Source organism: Schistocerca nitens, chromosome 7 (assembly GCF_023898315.1).
Source record: "Schistocerca nitens isolate TAMUIC-IGC-003100 chromosome 7, iqSchNite1.1, whole genome shotgun sequence".
NCBI lineage: Eukaryota > Metazoa > Arthropoda > Insecta > Orthoptera > Acrididae > Schistocerca > Schistocerca nitens.
Genome location: NC_064620.1, coordinates 104,041,006 through 104,067,162, shown reverse-complemented (window position 1 = coordinate 104,067,162; position 26,157 = coordinate 104,041,006).

Below are 26,157 nucleotides of genomic sequence, written 5' to 3'. Positions count from 1 at the left end.
ACGTGTTCCAGTGTTTCTACGGAATCCAAACTGATCTTCCCCGAGGTCGGCTTCTACTAGTTTTTCCATTCGTCTGTAAAGAATTCGTGTTAGTATTTTGCAGCTGTGGCTTATTAAACTGATTGTTCGGTAACTCTCACATCTGTCAACACCTGCTTTCTTTGGGATTGGAATTATTATATTCTTCTTGAAGTCTGAGGGTATTTCACCTGTTTCATACATCTTGCTCACCAGATGGTAGAGTTTTGTCAGGACTGGCTCTCCCAAGGCCGTCAGTAGTTCCAATGGAATGTTGTCTACTCCCGGGGCCTTGTTTCGACTCAGGTCTTTCAGTGCTCTGTGAAACTCTTCACGCAGTATCGTATCTCCCATTTCATCTTCATCTACATCCTCTTCCATTTCCGCTATTCAGTACCTCCTCATTAGTTATGTGATCTACCCATCTAATCTGCAGCATTCTTCTGTAGCACCACATTTCGAAAGCTTCTATTCCTTCTCGTCCAAACTATTATACCTGGTAAAGCTTAAATGCTAATCTTACCACACGAACCAAACTACCTTAGCTGTATTGTCATTCATTCGACCTAAATTGTGTCTCGTATTACAATGGACCAACTTTCTTTCAGTTTGGAGGTGCGGTCTAAAACGTTTCTCTCCACTTGAATTTCGAGTCTCAAATTTCAGGTGCGGCTTAGATTCGAGTGCGGCTTAGATTCGAGTAAATATGGTATTAACTATATTGTCTCTTTAAATTTCTCCTTGTGAAGCATACGACATTTGTAGCCATCATACAGATTTTTGATTATGTTTAGAATTTTCTGTGGTATACCATACTTTCCTAGCACCTACCACAGCACTTGACGTTTCACAGAATTGAAGACCTTTCTAAAATCAATGACCATCAGGTATACTGTCATGATCTATGGCGTAAACAATATGACATAGTGGTTGGCATCATGGATTGGTGTGCTGCAGGTCAGATGTCCATACATGTACATCTACATACGCACTCCGCAAGTCACCATACAGTACATAGCAGAAGGAACCCTTTACAACTACTAGTCATTTTCTATATTAGGTTAGATTAGATTAGATTAGTACTTGTTCCATAGATCATGAATACAGCACTTCGTAATGATGTGGAACGTGTTAGGCTCCACTCACAAATAGATCGAGGGGAAACAACTGTCTGTAGGTCTCCATATGAACACTAATTTCTCTATCTTATCTTCATGGTTCTTATGCAAAATGTACAGTAGCAGCAGTAGAAACATTCTGCAGTCAGCTTCAAATGTTAGTTCTCTAAATTTTCTCAAAAGTGTTCCTCAAAAAGAATGTTGCATTCCCTCCAAGGATTCCCATTTGAATTTCTGAGCAATCTCCATAATACTTGTGTGTTGTTTGAACCCACTGTTAACAAATCTAACAGCCTGCCTCTGAATGCTTTAATTTCTTCCTTGAATTTGACCTGGTATGGATCCCAAACACTCAAGCAATACTGAAGAACGGGTTACACTAGTGTCCTACGTGTGATCTCCTTTACAGACAAACCACACTTTCCTAAAATTTTCCCAATAAACGAAAATCGATCATATGCCTTCCCTGCTAGTACCCAAGTGCCTGAATTATTTGTTATTTTGTATTTATTGTTTCCTGAAATATGTTTGTATATCTGGAATATTCAACAGCTGTATAAATAGCTGCACTCTGAGTCTGCTCCATCTGTATGTCCATTTCAGTAATAAATGTGCTTCACTGATGACCCTACTCTCAGATTTGGACTTGATTGTGTTTCTGAAGCAACACTGTTTGGTGGAGATGCTGGGAACATTAAAACATGTACCTCATTGTGGCTCCAACTAGGCAAAGTGAAAACCATTACCTATAAAGACAAGAATGCATGCAGTAAATCATTCCCAAGATCTGCATGTTTTGGAGGTAAATGGATTGCAAAACAGCAGTAAGTCAGCTGCACATCAGGAATCCATGAATGATTTCTGGAGATACTCGTCAGGAGCCAACAAAATGGATGGAAGGATTTGGCTGATGCTGGGTATCAGTCATGATACTGTTCACGCCTTCATGACATGGAGTGTTTGGCAAATGGATGGTACAGCCAAGCAGTTGTTCAAAACCAACAAAGATAAGCTCAATAGTTGGAACAAATTCCAGGCCAAACTGAAGAAAATGTTTGGTGACAAGCAGCAGCAAGCTCACTTAGTGGAAAAAAAACTGCAGAACAGGGTCCAATAGGATGGAGAAACAACACTGTCAAACATACAAAATGTTTTGGCCCTACACCACATTATGAATCTTAAAATAACAGAAGCTTACAAAATCTCATACTTGAGGAAAGGAGTCGCAGAAGACATATACTGAGTTCTTCTGGTAAAGGATGTCACAACAACAGAGGAATTCATCAAGTGGTGCCAGTGAATCAAGAAAATACAACAGAAAAAGAGTTGGACAAAAGACGTATGACTGACTGTCAAGTGTTGTCCCTACAGCTTTTGGGAAGAGTAGTGTGATCTCACCTTTCTCATATGCCAGATAGTAATGGAAAAGAAACAGCAGTGTATGGCAGCTAGAAATATCTGAATGAGTTCACAAGAGATAGCAGCCATGAATACCAACCCCATACATCAGGAGGTAAAAGAGAATGTTGAAGAACAGCCAAACACACTAAGAAGAATGAACTCAGCCAACTCGCACTTGTGCTGCTGCCACCATCAAATGACAACCCAATATCCAAGCAACGGAGGAACAACCAAGTACTCCACAAAGTATAAGGGGCAGTCAAATGAAAACAAGACAGACCATATAACGAGAATGGCATGGACGATGGTAATGCAGGTAGGTGTGTGTATAGAAGGGACTTCAATTGGGAATCACTAAGGAACAGTGCGAAAATTCACCACTGTACATATGTCGGTTAGACGGGCTTGACGTGATGTCAGTAAGTCGTGTGTGCAACTGACTTCACTATGGATGCTGGGAAAAAGGAACAGTAAGATGTGGTGCCATTTTTAACTGCAGAATGAGTGTCAGGGAGTGAAATTCATACCCAAATTTCAGCTGCATATGGAAAACACAGTATTTCATGTGTGCACATGTTTGTATGGAATAAACAATTTCAAGAAGACCAGGTGTTATTTAAAGACAGCAGTCATCCAGGACAGGCTCATCATCTCATTACCCCCTGTCATTGCTGCAATGGATGTTGCCATCAAAAGTGACTGAGAGCAGGCAGTGGAAGACATTTGGCTGATGCTGGGTATCAGTCATGATACTGTTCACGCCTTCATGACAGAGCATTTAAAGTCCGGGAAAATTAGTGTGCAGTTGGTTCCCCACAGCCCAACAAAGGAGCAGAAGTTGAACAGAATGTTGGCATCACTGCAGCATCTATAACAGTATTACAATGAAAAATATAACTTCCTGTCCTGTACTGTTGTGGAATATGGAACACAGAGTCATCATTTTCAGCTGGATAGCGAGCATCAGAGCCAACAGTGGAAGCACACTGATTCACCCCCACTGCAAATCCAAACCCATGCAAACCAGCTCTGAGAACATAATGATGATCTTTTTCTTTGACTACAAGGGCCCACTGCTCATTGGCTTTATGAACACGGTACCACAGTACATGGACACTTTGTAAAAACTGAAGTGTGTCATAGAGTCCAAACATCCGAGAATGTTGATTTTTTTATTTATTTATTCTCTGTAAATAAATGCAAGGATTTTTTGGATTGTGTACATATTTTACAATTCCTCTCAAGACTTTGCGTGAATAGATAAAACAATTAAGCTAAAAATTTTATATAGCTTATTTCAAATACATATAAGTATTATTTGTATAAACGAAAGTTGTCTACTCTTCTGAACGAAATTCCTTAATACTATAAAAACATTTATTGATAATAAAAGTCCTTCAACGCCATCTGAAGCAATTTCCACTTGAGTTTTTAAAAAATTTTTGAGCTTGTTATAAAATTGATCTCCATGTAATAGGGGTGGTTGTCTGTACTTTTTGTGTTATGTCTTTCCAAACGATAAGTCTTCTGAAGTAAGAGTGATTTCAGGTGTGCCGCAGGGGAGTGTCGTAGGACCGTTGCTATTCACAATATACATAAATGACCTTGTGGATAACATTGGGAGTTCACTGAGGATTTTTGTGGATGATGCTGTGGTGTATCAAGAGATTGTAACAAGTGTAATGTGCTGAGAATACATAGAAAGAAAGATCCCTTATCATTTAGCTACAATATAGCAGGTCAGCAACTGGAAGCAGTAAATTCCATAAATTATCTGGGAGTAGGCATTAGGAGTGATTTAAAATGGAATGTTTATATAAAGTTGATCGTCGGTAAAGCAGATGCCAGACTGAGATTCATTGGAAGAATCCTAAGGAAATGCAATCCGAACGGAGAGCAGTGCGCTTCGTTACAGGATCATTTAGTAATCGCAAAAGCGTTACGGAGATGATATATAAACTCCAGTGAAAGATTCTGCAGGAGAGACGCTCAGTAGCTTGGTACGGGCTTTTGTTGAAGTTTCGAGAACATACCTTCACCAAGGAGTCAAGCAGTACGTTGCTCCCTCCTACGTATATCTCGTGAAGAGACCATGAGGATAAAATCAAAGAGATTAGAGCCCACACAGAGGCATACCGACAATCTTTCTTTCCAAGAACAATACGAGACTGGAATAGAAGGGAGAACTGATAGAGGTACTCAAGTTACCCTCCGCCTCACCATCAGGTGGCTTGCGGAGTATGGATGTAGATGTAGATGTAATCACATTCTCACCTAGTATTGTAAATGTGTGCATCTCTTTTTAAACTATTATACTTCTATGTTTTAAAATTAGCTGAACAGTTTTATAAACATATATTGTTGGCTGTGTTAGTAGATTCTTGCTTTTGAAACTCCCTTTGCAATATTAATTATAAATAAGCTTACACATGATCTTTACTGCCTGTTTTTGGAGAATGAAACCCTATTTACATGCCTGGCAGCAGCATGCCTCATACTTCAATTCAATACATGAGCTATGGATACACTAAAGCATAGTAGATAATGCCCATTTGCTGATAATTAAAAACTTGTGCAATTGTCTTCATTGCATATATTGATTATTTTAATTTTTGGCATACAAAATCAATATGATGCATCCAAGAGAGTTTCTGGTCTACCATTATGCAAGGAAAGCAGTTTTGTCATCCAGTTTTATTTCTGTGTCACCAATAGACACAACATGTGATGAAGCAAGCTGGGATTTCTTTACTTCTTCTCTTCTTTTTGCATCTGCCTCCTTAAATTGGAGTACTCCCTCGGGCATGGCTGTGTGTGTTGTCCTTATCGTAAATTAGTTTAAGTTAGATTAAGTAGTGCGTAAGCTTAGGCACTGATGACCTCAGCAGTTTGGTCCCATAAAACCGTACCACAAATTTCCAAATTTCAAATATAGCACCAGGTCTAATTTTGTGCTTAGTTTTGTGTATGTAATCAATTTCCTAATTTATTTCGACCATTCCTAGTTAATATCTTTTGCTACAGGTCATTATAGAGTGAAATCAGTAATTGTTTCGTGACTTAGATTCTGTTGTTGACTTATAACCTAATATAAATTCTGTACTTATTATGAACATTTGGAAGAAGAACTACTAGGTTTCCTGAAGAATTTATTTGGTTCTATTTGAAAACATATTAGCAAAGCCATCCCCCTAAATTAATTACAAAATAATTACCAGGTTTGTCAAAAGTATTGTTTGCATAACTATATCTGTTAATTTCATTATTCAAACAAATAATTCAGCCTAACCTTTGTGGTAGAAGGAACTGTTAAAAAGAAGGAATTGTTTGATGTATTCAGTTAGTTGAATGAGTTATGTTTTAATTGTAAATTCTGTAACTTAAACATTGAACAATGTATAGTTTCAGTGCCTATTATTGTGAGGATATATAAAGAACCAATTTTTAGTCCCGAGACAGTCAATCCACAGCCGATTTTCAAATGTGAAACATGTGTTGCTTAGATTAACAACAATGCATCAACTTAACAGTGGAGTAACAAAAATAGGCTGTGTGTTAGAGCAATTAATGATAATGTCTGTTTAATTTATTTGAAAAATAGTGTCACATGTAGTGTATTATTCTGCAAGAATTGTGTACTGTGTGGTTAGATTTTTACTGCTAATAGATGTTCAACGGCAAGCTATTGTAGCAGTATGCCGATGTTGCCTGCAACCTATTAATGAATCTTATCAACATTTACCAATAGTGAAGTGGCCATATAATTGTGTAATATAGGGGCTTATGAATGTGAAAGTAAAGAACTGTTAAATGCAATTTTGCAACTGTCAGCTACATCATTTACAGTAGTCAGTGTTGAACTTGCACCCCCCCCCCCCCCCCCCATTTTTCAGCCAGCATAACAATGCAGTACATCAACACTGAGGGCTATTAACAAAGAAATAAAGCAGGCAATCATCACATATGGTGCCCTTTCAGGTGGGAACTATTGTATTTGGACACAATAAACAAGGACTTGCAAGCATTGAACAGTGAACAGTGCAGTTAGAATGGAGTGGCTGAATTTAAAGTAAGTGTGGCACCAGTAATATTGAGAACAGTGAACAGACTAATTGACAGTGTAAAGTAATTACAGTATTCCAAAAGTTTGATCATGTGTGAACAAGCAATACAATAGGAAGCATCAACAACACAGCATAACAATAGAAGATCATTGGCTGAGGTTATGGAGACAGCCATTAGAAATGTTGGACACAGCAGCAAATCTGGAATCAAGCTCATCGGAGCAGCCATTCTGAAAAGAAGCTTCAGCAGCCAATCAGCATGCCAGCTGGACTCAACTTACATGATGTAAAGAAGCAGGTTTTCGATGAATGGGAGTAACCACAGCAGCAGCAGGAGACGAGTGAATAAAATTAGGTAATTCATAGGAAAAGCCATTTTATATTAAGTGATACATAATGAGTGGTCTTAACAAACAAGACAGTCTGATGGCAGAGAATGGACAACAGGGAAGCGATGTGATTGATAAAAAAGCTGTGGAGGTTAAGTTTTTAAATGAACAGAAAGACTTAATGGGGACTGATTCGGTAGACAACAGTGGCTATAAATCAGACATGATTGTAACTTTGAATGAAGGGAATGAAAGTCATATTGTAGATGAGATGATAAAAACGTCATCTATAATGTATGGTGATATGAGCGAAATGGTCAAAAACAGTACTGAAGTGGATGAAATCGTTAAGGCTAAGGAGGAAGAATCTAGTAGCAAAAGTCAGCAAAGGCAAAAGTTTATGACAAACGGAAAACTGGAAGTGATATTAAGGCAAATTATGAGTAGTTTGATTAGTATGAGTACGAAAGAAGACATTAGTAGGGTGGAAAATGGTATGAAAAATGACATTAGTGGGGTGGAAAATAAAATTGGTAGCATTAAAACGGACATGGCCAGCTTAAAGGATGAACTGAAGAAAGAAATTAAAAAGGAAATTAAGGTAGTCGGCCTTAATCTTTCAGAGTTAAATAAGAAGGTTGAGGCAGTAATGAAAGATTATGTGAAAAAGTAAAGAAAGTAGTACAGAATACTAATGAAAAATTTACATTAATGAGTAGTAAATGCGTAGAAGAGAGACAGAAACTTTTTGATGACTATAGTAGGATGGTGGAGGCGTCCGAGAAACAGTGTAACAATGAAGTCAAAGCAGCTGAAAATTTTGTGCGTAAAGTAGGGTTAAACTTGAGAACCAAACTATCAGATCTAAAATGATTTAGAAATGGAGTTAAAAACCAAGTGTGCAGTAATGGTAAAAGTAAAACTGGTAAAAGTAAATAAAAATGTAGATTTAAAATTGGCTGAAATGGAGAAAAAGGTGAAGAGGTACAAAATCTAAAGCATAGAGTGTGCAGTGTCCCAAACAGTCCTTCATTTGTTAGTTGTAAGAAATATAATAATTTTGAACCATTTGGAGAAGTGCATCTACTCAATTTCAATAGGGAATTTAATGATTTGCATGAAACATGGAATGACAAAGAGAAAATTTCATTTGCAAGAGGTTTTTTGAAAGGGGATGCTTATGGGTCATTAGCTCAGGTAGCTGATAGTTGTACTTCATGGCATAGCTTTAACAAAGCATTTTTAGATGAATATTGGTCCAAAGAGAAACAGCAGAGAAATTTTGAGTGAATGTTGAGGAGGAGAGAGATCTGACTCTAGGAAAGGTACTGTGGAAGGTTTCTGCCAGTTTTTGAGAAGCAAACTGAAATATTTGGTCAAAGAGCTAGGTAGTCAATCAATAATTATGGGTTTAGAAACTAAGTTGCCTCAGAAAGTTAAGAGAATCGCTTGTACCTGCCCCTAGGAGTAATATTACTCATTATTTGAATTATGTTGATAAAGTGGAGAGGGTGAAGCCATCAGTGGAAAATCATAGGAGGAATTTTGATGATAATAATCAATCAGGGAGAGAGTTTTAGGTAAATAGGATGAACAGAACTAATTCTAGTAGAAATTCAAGGAATGACTGGGTGGAGGATAGCCAGGATGGGTGCAGAAATAGTAGAAGGAATTCAAAAAAAAGAAAAGGAGAAGAAGATGGTAACTCTGGATCAAACCTTTTGAACTAGACAGCAAGTAGGGGTTTCAACATTGTATGTTGGATTCAATTATAATAGCGATAATGCTTACCCCAGCTGTCTTTCTAATTTTTTGTTCTTCCTGAGGTAGTCTAACCCTTCTCCTATCCTATCATTAGTTTATAAGTGAATCAGAAACATTCTGTCTTTGACTTCCATGTGATTTTGTACAGCAGAATACTTTAGCACAGGAATATTTTCGAAAACGTTTCTTCAGTGTTATTTATATATATATTATCTTGTGTTAGTGATAAGTAATGGATTCATAAGAGGATGGAAGAAAAGGCAATAAAAAATAAATAAATAAAAATAAAAAACCAGCAGTCACATTTGGTAAACATCTATGTGATACTGTGTTTATTCTGGTTTTATGAAATGTGGTTAAAGGAAATTGGTGTCAATGTTAAAGAATTTCTGTCAGACAGAGAGGTACAGTTAGCAGAAAATAAAAGGTGTCAGCATAAGTGGAGGAAAAGGTGCAGATTATCTGAAAACTATAATTAATATCTGAAGTAATCATCTCATATGTGAAATTAGTATAATTTGGTGCAGCAGCAGAGGCGATATGCAGTAAAAACCATCTTGAATACTAGATCTTAATATTAATTGTGGTGTAATGGAAGGATCTGTGCTCAGTTCAGTCAGTATATGGAGATAACTACCTATAGAAGTGTGTCATGGTACAGCCTGTTTTAACATTAAGGAAATAAAACTTTAAATGTAGTTGCCTGGAGTAATGTGTGGGGAAAGAATAAGCAAGATTTGTATGTAATTGCCCTTCAGGCTAAAATCTCAAGCAATTTGATGGAATACAGTGAAATAATAGTTTTCTAAGTGGTAATTTTGTCTGATCGGTAATGAGAATTAAGTTTGCCTTAGCATAAGGATCAGTTACTGTGGAGTGTTTTTCAGTAGAAGCCTGTCTCTGCAGTAGGGGTATTTTTTGAGAATGCACTGTACTAGCTAACGAGGTAAGAAGTGTAAGTGAAGTAATGGAGGTGACAGGCATGATTGAATAATGTAGAAGATGACTGTATACAACCAAATTTGGTGTGACTATATTGATGATATATTCATGACCTAGCCAACATTGGGTAATGTGTATGTTGTGCAATTCATGACAGTGCAGCTGGGAATGAGAGCTTAACAGAAGGGCATAGTTTAGTGAGGTACAAGTCATAGAATTCTGCATTATCAGATCTATAAGTTATCTGAAAACTTCTATTAGTGTTCTGAAAAATTATGAGTTTAAAGTGGTAATACTGGAATGAAGAAAAGTAATTTTGCTGACTGTGGTGCTACAGTGATGCGAATATTCTGACAGGTTAACTATTTGGTACCATTTTGTTATTTTGTGACGATTTAATTTTGTGGCTGAATGAGATAGTACTCAGAGCTGAGTGGAGAAATAGGGCAATGATTTTGATTTGAGTAGTAAGTTATGTGATGCTGAGTCTATTCTTTTTTTCAAAATGTAATGATCAGTAAATCTATGTTACTGCACACCTTGACCATTTGCTAGAGGTAATGTACATATTTTGGACATTAAGCTGATATGAGTCCATAAACGGGGTGAATTTCAAACCAGGATTTGGCATTTCGTGATTTTGCAAATGGAAAAGAAAACCCAAATCTCTCAAGTTTAAACAGTTTGAGACTAGTCCCCACCTTTCATACTATAGTCAGTACTAGTGTTAATTATTGTGATGTTATGAGAACTGTGTAACGTATTTATTTATGAAGTAATGACCACTATTTGCCATTAGTGTGAAACATTTTTTCCTTATACTTAGAAGTAAAAGTGAGTGTACTAAAGTAGGGTATTTTATCTAATTTTTTCATGTACTGTGGTGGAGGAGAACCACCTCCAGAGGAACTGACAGCAGTGCATTTCCTTACTAATTAGCATTTGGACCTTTTGAAGGTGTGGGAAAATGGGTGAGAAAATGTGTTAAAGCTCAATAAAAGAGTGAAAGTGCTTGTGCAAAATACTAAACATTGAAAAAGTGAAATTTTCTGTCTGAAAATGAACTGCAAGGCACAGTGCAATTCAACTTTTTGCAACCCCTGATCATTTATTCTCTGAAGCAAGAGGGGACTAGAAAGTGATATGTATCTTATAATGTAAACTTTGTTTATCCAAGAAACGGCATCACTTATGATGAAGATGCCTATTTTATTAAAAACATAATTTGTGGATTTTTGTGCCATTATACAATACATTATAGGTAAATATTTTGTATAGGGATTTTCATATGGAAAGTCCATATATGTAGAAATATGAAAAACATATGTACCGTAATTTTTGATAAGGAGATTTCTTAGGCAATATTCTTTTGTGTGTAGAATGTTAAACCCACTTTCTGGTGTTACTTGTGGTCACTGAATTGCCCAATTATCTATTTGCAATATCTATCTGATCAATCCAATCAGGAGGTAATGTAATGAAGCTAGCTGGGATCTCTTTACTTCCTCTTTTGTTTTGCGATCTGCCTCCTTAAATTCATTTTATTTTCATATTTACCTAATTACAATTAACATGCATGAGTATAATCTGCATTTTTATAAACGAGAAAGGTTGTCCCCCAGTCTTCAGGAATATAGCACCAGATCTAATTGTGTGCTTAGTTTTGTGTATGTAATTTATTTCCTTATTTATTTTGACATTCCTAGTTAATATCTTTTGCTACAGATTATTATTGGATGAAATCAGTAATTGTTTCGTGACTTAGATTCTGTTGTTGACTTATAAACAAATATAAATTCTGCCCTAATTATAAACATTTGGAAGAAGAACTACTAGGTTTTTTCAAGTATTTATTTGGCTCTATGTGAAAACATATTAGCAAAGCCAGCGCTTAATTAATTCCAAAATAATTACCAGGTTTGTCAAAAGTATTGTTTATATAACTATATCTGTTAATTTCATTATTCAAACAAATTATTTTGCCTAACCTTTGTGGTAGAAGGAACTGTTAAAAAGAAGGAATTTTTGGATGTGTTGAGTTAGTTGAATGAGTTATGTTTTAATTGTAATTTCTGTAACTTAAACATTGAACAATGTATAGTTTCAGTGCCTATTATTGTGAGAATATATAAAGGACACAGTCAGTCTGACCATGGCCGATTTTCAGATGTGAAACATGTATTGGTTAGATTAACAACAATGCATCAACTTAACAGTGGAATAAGTCTAACACAAATAGACCATGTGTTAGAACAATTAATGACAATGTCTGTTTAATTTATTTGAAAAATAGTGTCACATGTGCTGTATTATTCTGCAAGAACTGTGAACTGTGTGGTTAGGTTTTTACTGCTCATAGATGTTCAAGAGCAACCTACTGTAGCAGTATGCTGATATTGCCTCCAACCTGTTAATGATGTTTATCAACATTTATCAATGGTGAACTGGCCATATAATTGTGTAATATTGGGGCCTTATGAATGTGAAAGTAAAGAACTCTGAAATGCAATTATGCAACTGTCGGTTACATCATCTACAGTAGTCAGTGTTGAACTCCCCCCCCCCCCCCATTTTTCAGGCAGTGTAACAATGCAGTATATTGATACCGAGGACTACCAATGAAGAAATAAGGCAGGTGAACGTCACACATTCTATTGCACTTCATCGAGTTTGTGATGTATTTGAAAGTCCATTAGACTTGTTTTACTCAGGTTTAAGCTAAATAGATTGTTTAGGAAGTAATTTTTCAATACAAGTAATAAACAAGAACATTTTTGGGCTAGATCATTCATGTTGGATCCCCAGTTAACAACTGTTGTGTGATGTCGTAGTTCAGTACCTTGTTGTTGTGTTCTGTGGGCAGATCACTAATCTAAATTATGGACAACAAAGGCCACAAAATTGACCCTTGTGGCACACCACCCTTTACTATAGTTGTATTGGAGCTGTATTTCTTTATAATGTCATCCATTTTGTGTGTGACTTGTGTGACCTGATATCTATGTTGTAGGTATTATAGCAAGAGACTTTTTGTTGCTCTTCCGATATCATAAGTTTTGTGTTTATCAAGTAGCAGCTCATGAGATACTGTGTCACATGCATGTGATAGATCTATGAACAAACACGGATGGTATCATTATGTTGCAGGATAATGCCCACCCGCATGCTGCCTTTTTTGTTTCGACTATTCTGCAGAGGTTTCACTGGGGAGCCCATACATATCTTCCATTCAGTGCTCATATATCCCCTTGTGATTTCCATATTTTAGAAACTCTGAAGAAAGACATTCTTGGCCATAAACATCCTTCAGATGAAGAGGTGCACTTCTGGGTATAATAATGGTTTTATAGGCAACTACAAACATTTTTCCATGAAGACACTGACCATCTTGTCTCACAGTGAGATAAATGTATTAACAGTTGCAGTGATTACTTTTGAAATAATAAACAGTTTACTTACTATTTCCCTCCTGTCTTGTTTTCATTTGACTGCCCCTTATAAAATGACAGTCAGCTGGAGCACGTAGGACAACAAGTCACTCTGTTTTCATTGTGAACACTCTAGACATGTTGTGAGCTACTGCAGAGTAAAAATATGAGGGTTTGATGACTATTATGCACAAGACATCAACCATCACACAAATCCTATTTACGACAGTTGACTGCAGATGATTATGTCAACCTGTTGGCTGAAGCTCATCACCATACACAGGACAAAGTCCTTCCACAACATGCTGTCGCCATACATATGAACCAACCACTCACCTAAGATGAACCAGCCATTCACCTAGCCACTGAATTCAGGAAAACTAAGTGCAGTGGCCATCTATAAAGGTGAGGCCATCACAGATCAAAATGCCCAATGCACAACAGTTACCAAAATGACAGGAAATCTCATTGATGACCAACCGGTGTGGGCGCTAAATGACTCAGGTGCTTCTTTTTCCATAATCGGACACCTATCATTGTCAGTTTAGGAAAACTATGTTCCATGATATGAAAACAACTGTGCTGAAAGTCACAAATGGGAGGTACATTCAGAGAGCAGGATCATATATCAGAAGAATAACTATCAATTGCAGAATGCGCTCTTTGAAATTTGTCTTGTAGGATGTAGTCATACAGTTATTCTATGATGGGACTTCTTGCAAGCATCACAAGCCATCAATGTGTGTGGAATATCACAGTTCCGAATTGACTAAGCTATTTCAATGAGTCTATTGAGTGGCTGTCTGCCATTGAAGATTTTCAATCGGTAAGCGGATCTAAATCCCCTATTCAGTCACTCGTTGACCACGATGGCACCGAAACAGAGGACGACCGAAGAAAGGCAGAAATACTGAATTCAGTGTTCCGAAACTGTTTCACTGCGGAAAATCGTAACACGGTCCCTGACTTCAGCCGTCGCACGGATGCCAAAATGGAAAATATTGAAATAAACGATATCGGAATTGAAAAACAACTGCTATAACTTAGTAGCGGAAAAGCATCCGGACCAGACGAGATACCCTTAAGATTCTACAGTGATTATGCTAAAGAACTTGCCCCCTTTCTATCAGCAATTTATCGTAGATCTCTGGAAGAACGTAAAGTACCTAGCGACTGGAAGAAAGCACAGGTCGTTCCCATTTTCAAGAAGGGTCATAAATCAGATGCGAATAATTATAGGCCTATTTCACTTACGTCAATCTGTTGTAGAATAATGGAACATGTTTTGTGTTCTCGTATTATGACGTTCTTAGATAATACAAATCTCCTTCATCATAACCAACATGGATTCCGCAAACAGAGATCATGTGAAACCCAGCTCGCCCTATTTGCCCAAGAAATTCACAGTGCCGTAGACACTGGCGAGCAGATTGATGCCGTATTCCTGGACTTCAGGAAGGCATTTGATACGGTTCCGCACTTACGTTTAGTGAAAAAAATACGTGCTTACGGAATATCGGACCAGGTTTGTGATTGGATTCAGGATTTCCTAGAAGAAAGAACACAACATGTCATTCTTAACGGTTCAAAATCTGCAGATGTAGAGGTAATTTCGGGAGTACCGCAAGGAAGCGTGATAGGACCTTTATTGTTTACAATATACATAAATGACTTAGTTGACAACATCGGTAGCTCCGTGAGGCTATTTGCAGATGACACGGTTGTCTACAAGAAAGTAGCAACATCAGAAGACTCGTACGTACTCCAGGAAGACCTGCAGAGGATTAATGAATGGTGCGACAGCTGGCAGCTTTCCCTAAATGTAGATAAATGTAATATAATGCGCATACATAGGGGCAGAAATCCATTCCAGTACGATTATGCCATAGGTGGTAAATCATTGGAAGCGGTAACGACCGTAAAATACTTAGGAGTTACTATCCGGAGCGATCTGAAGTGGAATGATCACATAAAACAAATAGTGGGAAAAGCAGGCGCCAGGTTGAGATTCATAGGAAGAATTCTAAGAAAATGTGACTCATCGACGAAAGAAGTAGCTTACAAAACGCTTGTTCGTCCGATTCTTGAGTATTGCTCATCAGTATGGGACCCTTACCAGGTTGGATTAATAGAAGAGATAGACATGATCCAGCGAAAAGCAGCGCGATTCGTCATGGGGACATTTAGTCAGCGCGAGAGCGTTACGGAGATGCTGAACAAGCTCCAGTGGCAGACACTTCAAGAAAGGCGTTACGCAATACGGAGAGGTTTATTATCGAAATTACGAGAGAGCACATTCCGGGAAGAGATGGGCAACATATTACTACCGCCCACATATATCTCGCGTAATGATCACAACGAAAAGATCCGAGAAATTAGAGCAAATACGGAGACTTACAAGCAGTCGTTCTTCCCACGCACAATTCGTGAATGGAACAGGGAAGGGGGGATCAGATAGTGGTACAATAAGTACCCTCCGCCACACACCGTAAGGTGGCTCGCGGAGTATAGATGTAGATGTAGATGTAGATGATCCCACCATCATCAAGGAGTTGTGTTCCAGCCATCAATCAAGATGCTCAGTCTGTAACATTTATTTGGTCTCAGATTGAAGTTTCTTGGTGGCACTTGAAAAACTAAAGTATCATAATCTGAAATTGCTTTTGTTGGTAGTCATGCAGTTTAATGATGAACATAATATCCTTGTGTTAAATTTTTCACCAATTCACATTTATTCAAATCAAATACGTTCATTTGGAATTATGACCAATCTATACCAACTGAAAGATCTTTACATATTATTCCACTGGTAAATCTAGCTCAAACTGCCAGCCAGTGTGGCTGAGCGGTTCTAGGCACTTCAGTCTGGAACCGCGCGACCGCTACTGTCGCAGGTTCGAATCCTGCCTCGGGCATGGGTGTGTGTGATGTCCTTAGTTTAGTTAGGTTTAAGTAGTTCTAAGTTATAGAGGACTAATAACCTCAGATGTTAAGTCCCATAGTGCTCAGAGCCATTTTAGCTCAAAGTATCCTGCTAATTTTCACCCAAAAGAGGGACAACAAAAAACGTTATAAACAATAGCAACATTCAGTGGAAATTCATCTACATAGTCCATGCTTGTTATCTATGATTAGTTCACTTGCACACAACACCACTTTACAGTCTCTTGTCCTCACTCTCAACACAGCAGTTAGAATAGTTCATCAACAAAAATTCAGTATTTAGTGACAACGAACCTGTCTTTCAAATCACAGTTTATCAAAATGAATACGGCACATAATTATCCATTGCACAAATGTTTCTGTGACCATAATTGTGAATGCAGTAGCACAGCCAACACCAATAGCAGACACTGCAAGAGAGGTGTTCTGCATCACAGCATGGTTTACTGTTAAAAGTTGATGGAACATACATCCCAAGAAGAATTGTAACATTTGTCTGCTTTATTTCAACGAAATGCATTGTGGTAATGGCTGAAAAATGGGGAGTGAAGTTAATAGTCCTCAGTGTCGACATACTGCATTGTTATACTGGCTGAAAAATGGGGGGTGGAAGTTCAACACTGACTACTGTAAATGATGTAGCTGACAGGTGCACAGTTGCATTTCACAGTTCTTTACTTTCACTGTTCACATCCTCCCAATAATACACAGTTACGTGGCCAGATAACAATTCGATTCAATTCAGTCTCTTTATTCATCCGTTAACAATATACGCTGTATGGATGTAGTCAATTACAATATAGTTTCTTATATTTAATTTGTTTAAAAAACTTGGATAATAAATACAAATATATTATATCGATATATAAAAATAATATTACTTTTCCATATTCAGATATTCTTCAATATTATAAAAACTATGTGTTAGTAAAAATTGTTTAAGATCTACCATGATTTTATGAAATTCTTTAATTTTCTTTATTGCAGAAGGCAATGCACTAAAAAGTATTTTGGGCTGGTAGTTTACACTTTTTTGGTAGAGTGCTCCTTTGTGGGTGTCTTTGTGAAAACCATCCCTGTTCCTTGTTTCATGGTTATGAAGCTGATTATTTAATGTTGAAAATTCCTGGTGAGTTTTCAGAAAGCATACACATTCATAGATGTATAAGCTAGGAAGAGTCATTATTTTAAATTCTTTAAATATTTCCCTGCATGACACTCTGCAGGGAACCCCTTTCATTATTCTAATAGCCCTTTTTTGAAGTTTGAAGGCTTCTTTTGCCCTACCTGTATTTCCCGAAGCATTCTTAGTACATAGCAGCATGTACTTACTTTTTTACTCAAAACTTCTAGATGCTTTTCCCACTTCAAGTGCTCTTTCACCCATATACCTATGAATTTTGTATATGGAGCTTGTGCAGTAACATAGTTCCCTAACTCAGCTTTTACTCTTCTTCTAGCTTTACTTTTAATATTACTGAAATTCATCAATACCGTTTCATCATTATTTATGATCAAAGCATTATCGCTAAATGATTTTCCTGTCGCATTTATTGTCCTAGAGACACTCTGCTGTAGATTATCCTCGCACACACACACACATATCCATCCACACATAAACAGACACAAGCAGACATATTTAAAGACCCTTTATATAAAATGTCTGCTTGTGTCTGTATATGTGTGGAAGGATATGTGTGTGTGTGCGAGTGTATACCCGTCCTTTTTTCCCCCTAAGGTAAGTCTTTCCGCTCCCGGGATTGGAATGACTCCTTACCCTCTCCCTGAAAACCCACATCTTTTCGTCTTTCCCTCTCCTTCCGTCTTTCCTGATGAGGCAACAGTTTGTTGCGAAAGCTTGAATGTTGTGTGTATGTTTGTGTTTGTTTATGTGTCTGTCGACCTGCCAGCACTTTCATTTGGTAAGTCACATCATCTTTGTTTATATATATATATATATATATATATATATATATATATATATATATATATATATATACTCACACACACACACATATCCATCCACACATATACAGACACAAGCAGACATTTTATATAAAGGGTCTTTAAATATGTCTGTGTATGTGCGGATGGATGTGTGTGTGCGTGCGAGTGTATACCCGTCCTTTTTTCCCCCTAAGGTAAGTCTTTCCGCTCCCGGGATTGGAATGACTCCTTACACTCTCCCTTAAAACCCACATCCTTTCGTCTTTCCCTCTCCTTCCCTCTTTCCTGATGAGGCAACAGTTTGTTGCGAAAGCTTGAATTTTGTGTGTGTGTTTGTGTTTGTTCGTGTGTCTATCGACCTGCCAGCACTTTCGTTCGGTAAGTCATATATATATATATGGTCTTTCCGCTCCCGGGATTGGAATGACTCCTTACCCTCTCCCTTAAAACCCACATCCTTTCGTCTTTCCCTCTCCTTCCCTCTTTCCTGATGAGGCAACAGTTTGTTGCGAAAGCTTGAATTTTGTGTGTATGTTTGTGTTTGTTTGTGTGTCTATCGACGTGCCAGCGCTTTCGTTTGGTAAGTCACATCATCTTTGTTTTTATATATATATACATCCAAAAACAAAGATGATGTGACTTACCAAACGAAAGCGCTGGCACGTCGATAGACACACAAACACACACACAAAACAAATGAAATTCAGTTTAAGAGAAGCCTAAAGGATTTATTGGTGGCCAACTCCTTCTACTCCATTGATGAATTTCTCGGTAAAACCAACTGATATGTGTGTCTTTAAATATGTCTTCTTGTGTCTGTATATGTATGGATGGATATGTGTGTGTGTGCGAATGTATACCTGTCCTTTTTTCCCCCTAAGGTAAGTCTTTCCGCTCCCGGGATTGGAATGACTCCTTACCCTCTCCCTTAAAACCCACATCCTTTCGTCTTTCCCTCTCCTTCCCCTCTTTCCTGATGAGGCAACAGTTTGTTGCGAAAGCTTGAATTTTGTGTGTGTGTTTGTGTGTCTATCAACCTGCCAGCGCTTTCGTTCAGCAAGTCACATCGTGACTTACCAAACGAAAGCACTGGCACGTCGATAGACACACAAACACACACACAAAATTCAAGCTTTCGCAACAAACTGTTGCCTCTTCAGGAAAGAGGGGAAGGTGAGGGAAAGACGAAAGGATGTGGGTTTTAAGGGAGAGGGTAAGGAGTCATTCCAATCCCGGGAGCGGAAAGACTTACCTTAGGGGGAAAAAAGGACAGGTATACACTCGCACACACACACATATCCATCCACACATATACAGACACAAGAACACATATTTAAAGACACACATATCAGTTGGTTTTACCGAGAAATTCATCAATGGAGTAGAAGGAGTTGGCCACCAATAAATCCTTTAGGCTTCTCTTAAACTGAATTTCATTGGTTGTTAAGCTTTTTATGGCTGCTGGCAAGTTATTGAAAATGTGTGTTCCTGAATAATGCACACCTTTTTGTACAAGACTAAGTGACTTTAAATCCTTGTGAAGATTATTCTTATTTGTAGCATTGATTCCATGAAGTGAGCTGTTGGTTTGAAAAAGTGATATATTTTTAATGACAAATTTCATTAAGGAATAAATATATTGGGAAGCAGTAGTTAGTATCCCTAGTTCCCTAAACAGGCTTCTGCAGGATGTTCTTGAGTTCACACCACATATAACTCTTACTGCACATTTTTGTGCCCAGAAAACTTTAGCTTGGCTTGTTGGATTACCCCAAAAAATAATCCCATATGACATTATGGAATGATAGTATGCCAGCTTTTTCATTTTTATATCCCCTATGTCTGACAAAATTCGCATTGCAAACAGAGATTTGTTAAGATGCTTCATCAGTTCTGTGGTGTGCTCCTCCCAGTTGAATTTATTATCAAGCTGTAATCCCAAGAATTTAACACCGTCCACTTCTTCTAGCTTCTTGTCATCGTATGTTAGACATATACTTGTGGGACACCCCTTACAAGTTCAGCACAGTTACTTTTATTTCTAACTTAAGTCTAAGAAAAAAATACTTAACACTAATAGCAAATGATGGTCATTACATCCTAAATAAATACATTACATTGTCCTCATGACATCACAATAATTAGCACTAAAACTGACTATAGTACGAAAGGTGTGGACTAGTAAAAATTTAAAATCAAGTGCACATTACACTACAAAACATTACTCTAAGTCATAGCTGTCTGAAACTGGTTAAACTTGAAAGATTTGAGTCTCTCTTCCACTTGCAAAATAGCAAAAGGTCAAGGTGTGCAGTAGCATAGATTTACTAATCATTACTTTATGAAAAAAGAATAGAGTCATCATCACATAACTTAATTACTACTCAAATCAAAATTAAGGGGATGGAAGTTGTACCAAATCATTGCCCCACTTCTCCACTCTGAGTACTACTCTCGTTCAACCAGAAAATTAAATCCTCACAAAATCACAAAATGTTACCAAATAGTTGACCTGTCAGAATATCACATCAGTTTAGCACCACAGTGATCAGTTAATCAGCAAAATTACTTTTCATCATTCCAGTATTACTGCTTTAAACTCATAATTTTTCAGAACACAAATAGAAGTTTTCAGATAACCTATAGATCTGATAATGCAGTATTATATGACTTGTACCTCACTAAAAGTGGCTCTTTCTGTTAAGCTCTCATTCCCAGCTGCAGTGTCATGAATTGCACAACATACACAGTTCCAATTTTTAAAAAATAAGTTAACATTGACTGTCATAATCATTTATTATTATTAAAGATTTAAAATATAATGTTGTATTTTTATTATTATAAGCAATGTATGTATTACGTATTTCCTGTAGTATATAAAATACTGTAACAACTTAGGTTAAAGACTGATGAGTCACCAATGTTCTCAATAGAATGATTGTATAAAAACATGTTATGTGACAATAAAGTATCTTATCTTATCTTAACTAACAAAGCACTCTCTTTGTTTAATCACAAGAATGCATCTTGTGGTATTTCAAAAGCCACTCACAAGGGAGCATTCCCAAGTGTCAATAAATGATCTTGAAATGTGGCAGATATGTAGAGGGAACAAAATAATGCAATACATATTTTTTATGTTCTAAATTGTTCACTTTTAAGAGGTAAAACACACCCAGAAAGGTAATTTGGCATATTAGGTTTGGAGGGAATATCCTTTTCAATTTCATTTCATTTCATTATCTTTCCATAAATCATTTACATGATGTAGGAATTGTCGCAACAAAGTTATCGTACTAGTATAAGTACTACAAACATAATAATATAACTTTCAAGGCACTTTTAAAAGTACAAATTTAGACATATAAATTAAAAATTATGGCAATAAATTTACACACTATTGCTCAATAACATGTTTTTTAATTCTCTTTTAAATATGTGCAGTTTTGGTATTATTTTTAGATCTTTGGGGAGAGCACTGTAGAGGATTTTGGGTTGGTATAGTACACTTTTGTGATACATAGATGTTTTATGAATTTCTCTGTGGAAATCATTCCTATTCCTTGTTTCGTAGTTGTGAAATTCTCTGTTTAATGTAGAAAATTCCTCGTGTTCTTTTAAGAAACATATGCTTTCATATATGTATAAGGATGGTAGTGTCATGATTTTTAATTCTTTGAAAGCATGCCTACAAGAGTCTCTATATCCTATACCTTTTATTATTCTGACTGCCTTCTTTTGTAGTCTAAATGAATGTTTTGTTAGACTGTTGTTCCCCCAAAACTGTACACCGTATCTTAATAAACTTATTTATAGAATTTAGTATCTCTGATTCAGTTACTGGATAAAGGAACATTGTCATGTCATTCATGGGGATTTTTACCTTGCTACTGGAATTGCATTTAGTTTTAATTAAATTTATGGCTATATTTGTGAAATGTTTATTAAATATGTTGGCAATCTGAAGTGGGTCCTTAACAGTTTTACCCCCACTTTTAATGACAAAGCTGTTATCTTTTCTTTTGTGTATACCTATATTTTTATTTATTACCTCCCAAGTTGACTTCATTTTGTTGTTACTTTTCTCAATATATGAATCATTTTCAAGCTTCTTAGCTGCAATTATTACTTTCTTGTACAGGCTTCTATAACATTTCACATGTGCTTTCAGTGCTACGTTCTTCCTGGCTGATTTATTTAACTTTCTGAGAGTGTCTGATGACTTTCTAATCCCTTGTGTAACTGATGTTTTGGTTTTATGTTTTGTTTTGATTCTTTTTATAGGAAAGGCAACATCAAAGCAGTGTTTGTAGCTTTCAAGGAATGAGTCAAACTTTGTGTTGACATCACCACTTGATTCACTACCCCAGTTGTTATTTTCCAGAATGTAATTAAAAATTCTTATGCTGTCATCATTTATAAATCTCCTTTCTCTGTAATTGTTATTGATAACAGGGTCCTCGTAAGATGTGACATTTAAACTCAATTTGATACCCTTGTGATCCGAGAAACCAGTGTCAATTACTTCAGTGTTACATTAACACTTGTCCTTGTTTATAAATACTTGATCTATTATAGTTTCAGACATATTTCCGCATCTGGTAACTTCATTTACAGTTGCCATCATATTATGACACAAAAACAGATTGCACAATTGCTGTTGTTTACTACAATCATTCTTAAAGTTAACATTAAAATCACCAAGAACAATTACATTATGTTTAAGTTCATACAGTAGTCTCTCAAGGTTTACCATAAAAATGGCAAAGTTGCCCAATGGTGAACGGTACAAACACACAATAGTAATTTTTAATTTGGTTAGCTCACATATACTGTGTTCAACATATTTTTCTATGCGTTTTAGTTTACATTTAATTTCTTTTGATTCTAGCCCTGTCCTAACATAAATACATGTCCCACCCCCTTTATGGTTGATTCTACAAAATTTGCTAATCATTTCAAAATTTGGAATAATTATGCTAGACGCTTGCATTTCTTTTACCCAGTGCTCACTTATGCATAGTATGTTAATGTCTTTTAGATAGTCAGTTAATAAAACTTCTATTTCAGCTAATTTACTTTCTAGTCCCTGCACATTTTGGTATACAACTGTTAAAGTTTCATGTAGTGGATTTCCTGCACTATTTACCTTTGTACTTTCTTGTTGCTGACACTGTAAATATTCTGTCTTTTCTTCTCCTTCGAGTTGCGAAGATCCCATAAAAAATAGTCTCTACGCACAGCAGCTCTTCTTATCCTGAGGCTCTTCCTTTGAGGTGTCTGCAGAGCAGCTGATGATTTCTGGATCTAGTAGAATGGTTCTTGGCTGTTGGTATGGTTGCAGTCCTAGTTACAAGTGAGCATGGGGCATTAAGTGTGTGGAATGTGCTGACAGCTTCATCATTGGAGGTTTCAGGTGCACATGAGTTTACACTAGGTTTGTAGGCTTTCTCATCTGAAGAAATTGTTTTCTCTTCAACTCTGCTGGATGTTTCTGACATTTCTGCTGGTACCCCATATTCTACCACTCCTTCAGATACTGGTACCGGTATGTTAGGTATCTCTCTCATCTTAGACGTTTCCTTGCAAATTTCCATTTGCTGAGTTACTGCTATGGTGAGGATACCAGGCAGTTTGTGTTGATCATTGAGATTATTTATTGTTTTCATAATCTGAGCACAGACATACAGTTGTCCTGCGCTATTTAGGAGATCTCCACTGTTTATGAAGTGTTGTTTTCTGAAATCTAGCTGGACAAATGTTGAATTTGGGTAGCACTTTGTTATTTTGTGAAGCAGTCTGTTAGTTTTTTTGATTTCTTCCTTAACTGAAAATAATAAGTAACTCAATATTATGATTTGAAATCATTCCAACAATGAAATAAATGCTTAAAACAAAATGCTTTCTTATATCATGCACATAAAATGAACAAAATTTCTTCACATAATATACATGATGGAGAACACAATATAAGACAAAATTCAGCAGGATTCCAAATTGTTGTGGGTGACACTCTGAATATCTTGATTTGGATCAGGCATGTTTTAGTACGCTGGTAAGCCTTGGTGAAAAGAACTGATTATGTAGTAGTGACTGCAGCTTAATTATATTGTTTCTCAAGAAGAGATTGACATCAAGATCATTCAATAGAACTATGTCTGCAAATCTGCTCACAAAGTTCTTCCAACATTGAACGCTACTTACACCTCACGACTTTACAAGTGTTGATGAACCCTTTGGGATCACTAGATCCTTGTCCTCTGGTATAATGTTCTGTATGGTTCTTTTACAATGACAGCCCTAACAATAATACAGATTTTTCATCCTCACTGGGAAAGAAAACATCTTCAAACATATTTTCACTTGGTCACATATTTATTTACCAGATTTCGATGCTGTCTCAAGAAAATTTGGGGCTTCAAAGAGAGGTTATCAAATTCTTGGTCTAAATCACAGTTAGTTCCTTTTACAGTTAAGATAAGGCATGTTGTCAGTGTGAAAAAACCGTTTTGACCACCATACCCAAGGACAAGAAAACTGTTCACCTGATGATCCCAAAAGCCTCGACAACACAGGTAAAGATGTGGTACATATATGGCTTTTGATGTTGGAAGAACCTTGTGAGTGAGAAGATTTTCAGGTCTAGTTCTGTTGAATGGTTTTGATGCCAATCGAGAATTAAGAAACAATGTAATTAAGCTGCAGTCGCTACAACATAATCAATTCTTTTTATCATGGCTTAACAATGTACTGAAATATGCCTAATTCAAATCAGGATATTTAGAGGATCATCTGTTCTAACACTTTAGATGACCCGAAGTGATGTGAAGTTGGATTGCAAAATACACACCTCTCTCCCATAGGTTGACTTACTTGGTATGTACAGCCGATCTTCTTCTCTTGATTTCCGGCTATGTCGATCACCAAAAACTTATTCTCCGAAGAATACTACTGGTTAACAGGAATTTATAAGACTCACTCACTACTTTTGAAATAATTTAGTACTCAAAGAATACTTCTAATTCAGTCATCATATACTTCAACTTCCACAGAGAACAAATTCAATATTTCTTACATCAATATTCGAATGTTTACAAGTCAACCGATTCGTCTCGCATTAGACTCGATAAAATACATCTGCAATAACGCTGGTTTAACAACCACATCATTTATGAATCCGTCTTGCCTCTAGTGAGCCCAATATGTGAAGTACTTAAAAGTCTATAATCAATTGTTCATTTTTCTTTAACAATAATCACAGTCACTAAAACAGCAAAGAATACTACATAATTACTTCTTGTTGTTTCACCACAGCTTCTGTGGTGCTAGGGGCAAATACTTGTCGGCGTCGTTCGACCACCACGCTTACAGTCTTCTCATGACAAACTTCCAACCTGCACACAGAAACAGGTGGTGCAGTAGATATGATTCCACTCTCCCACTTATATTTAAAATATCATGTGTTCAAGATGGTAGAAGGTCAAGTGGTTCTAGAATTTATGTGGAAATTCTCGAAGCGCTACACTTTGACAATTTGAAATTCTGCTGATTTTGTTTTGTGTTCTCTGTCATCTATATTATGTGAGGAAAATCCATTCATTTTATGTGAATGGTGTAAGAAATTGTTATGTTTCAAACATCTATTTACAGATTATCATTGCTGTAATGATTTTATATTATAATAATAAGTTACTTATTATTTTCAATTAACAAAATACATATATGTCAAATTGAAAAAAAGTAAAACATAAAATAACAATTTAAAACACAACAAATATAAGTAAAATAAATAACTAGACTAATAACGAATGTTTAGATATTTTAATTAAGTATACTGAAAATACTCTGACAGCACTGTGTGCAGCTTATTTTCCAAAAATGGTATGTCAGAAAGCAGCTTTATTACACATGGATGTATATAGCTTGAAAGCTTCTTTAATTTATACTGTAACACCTTTTGGGGTGTGTTTTACCCCTTAAAAGTGAAATTGGCACAAAAAAAACATAGTTCATTATTTTACCCCCCCCCCCCCCCCCCCTCTACACACCCGCCAAGTTTCAACACAATTGTTTATTGACACATGGGAATTATAGCTGTCAGACATGAAAAACAAGCTGCATATTTCCTTTAAATTCATTTGAATATTTGTTTTCTTGTTGCATAAATCTAATTAATTTTTTTATAGTGATAATTATTTTTAGT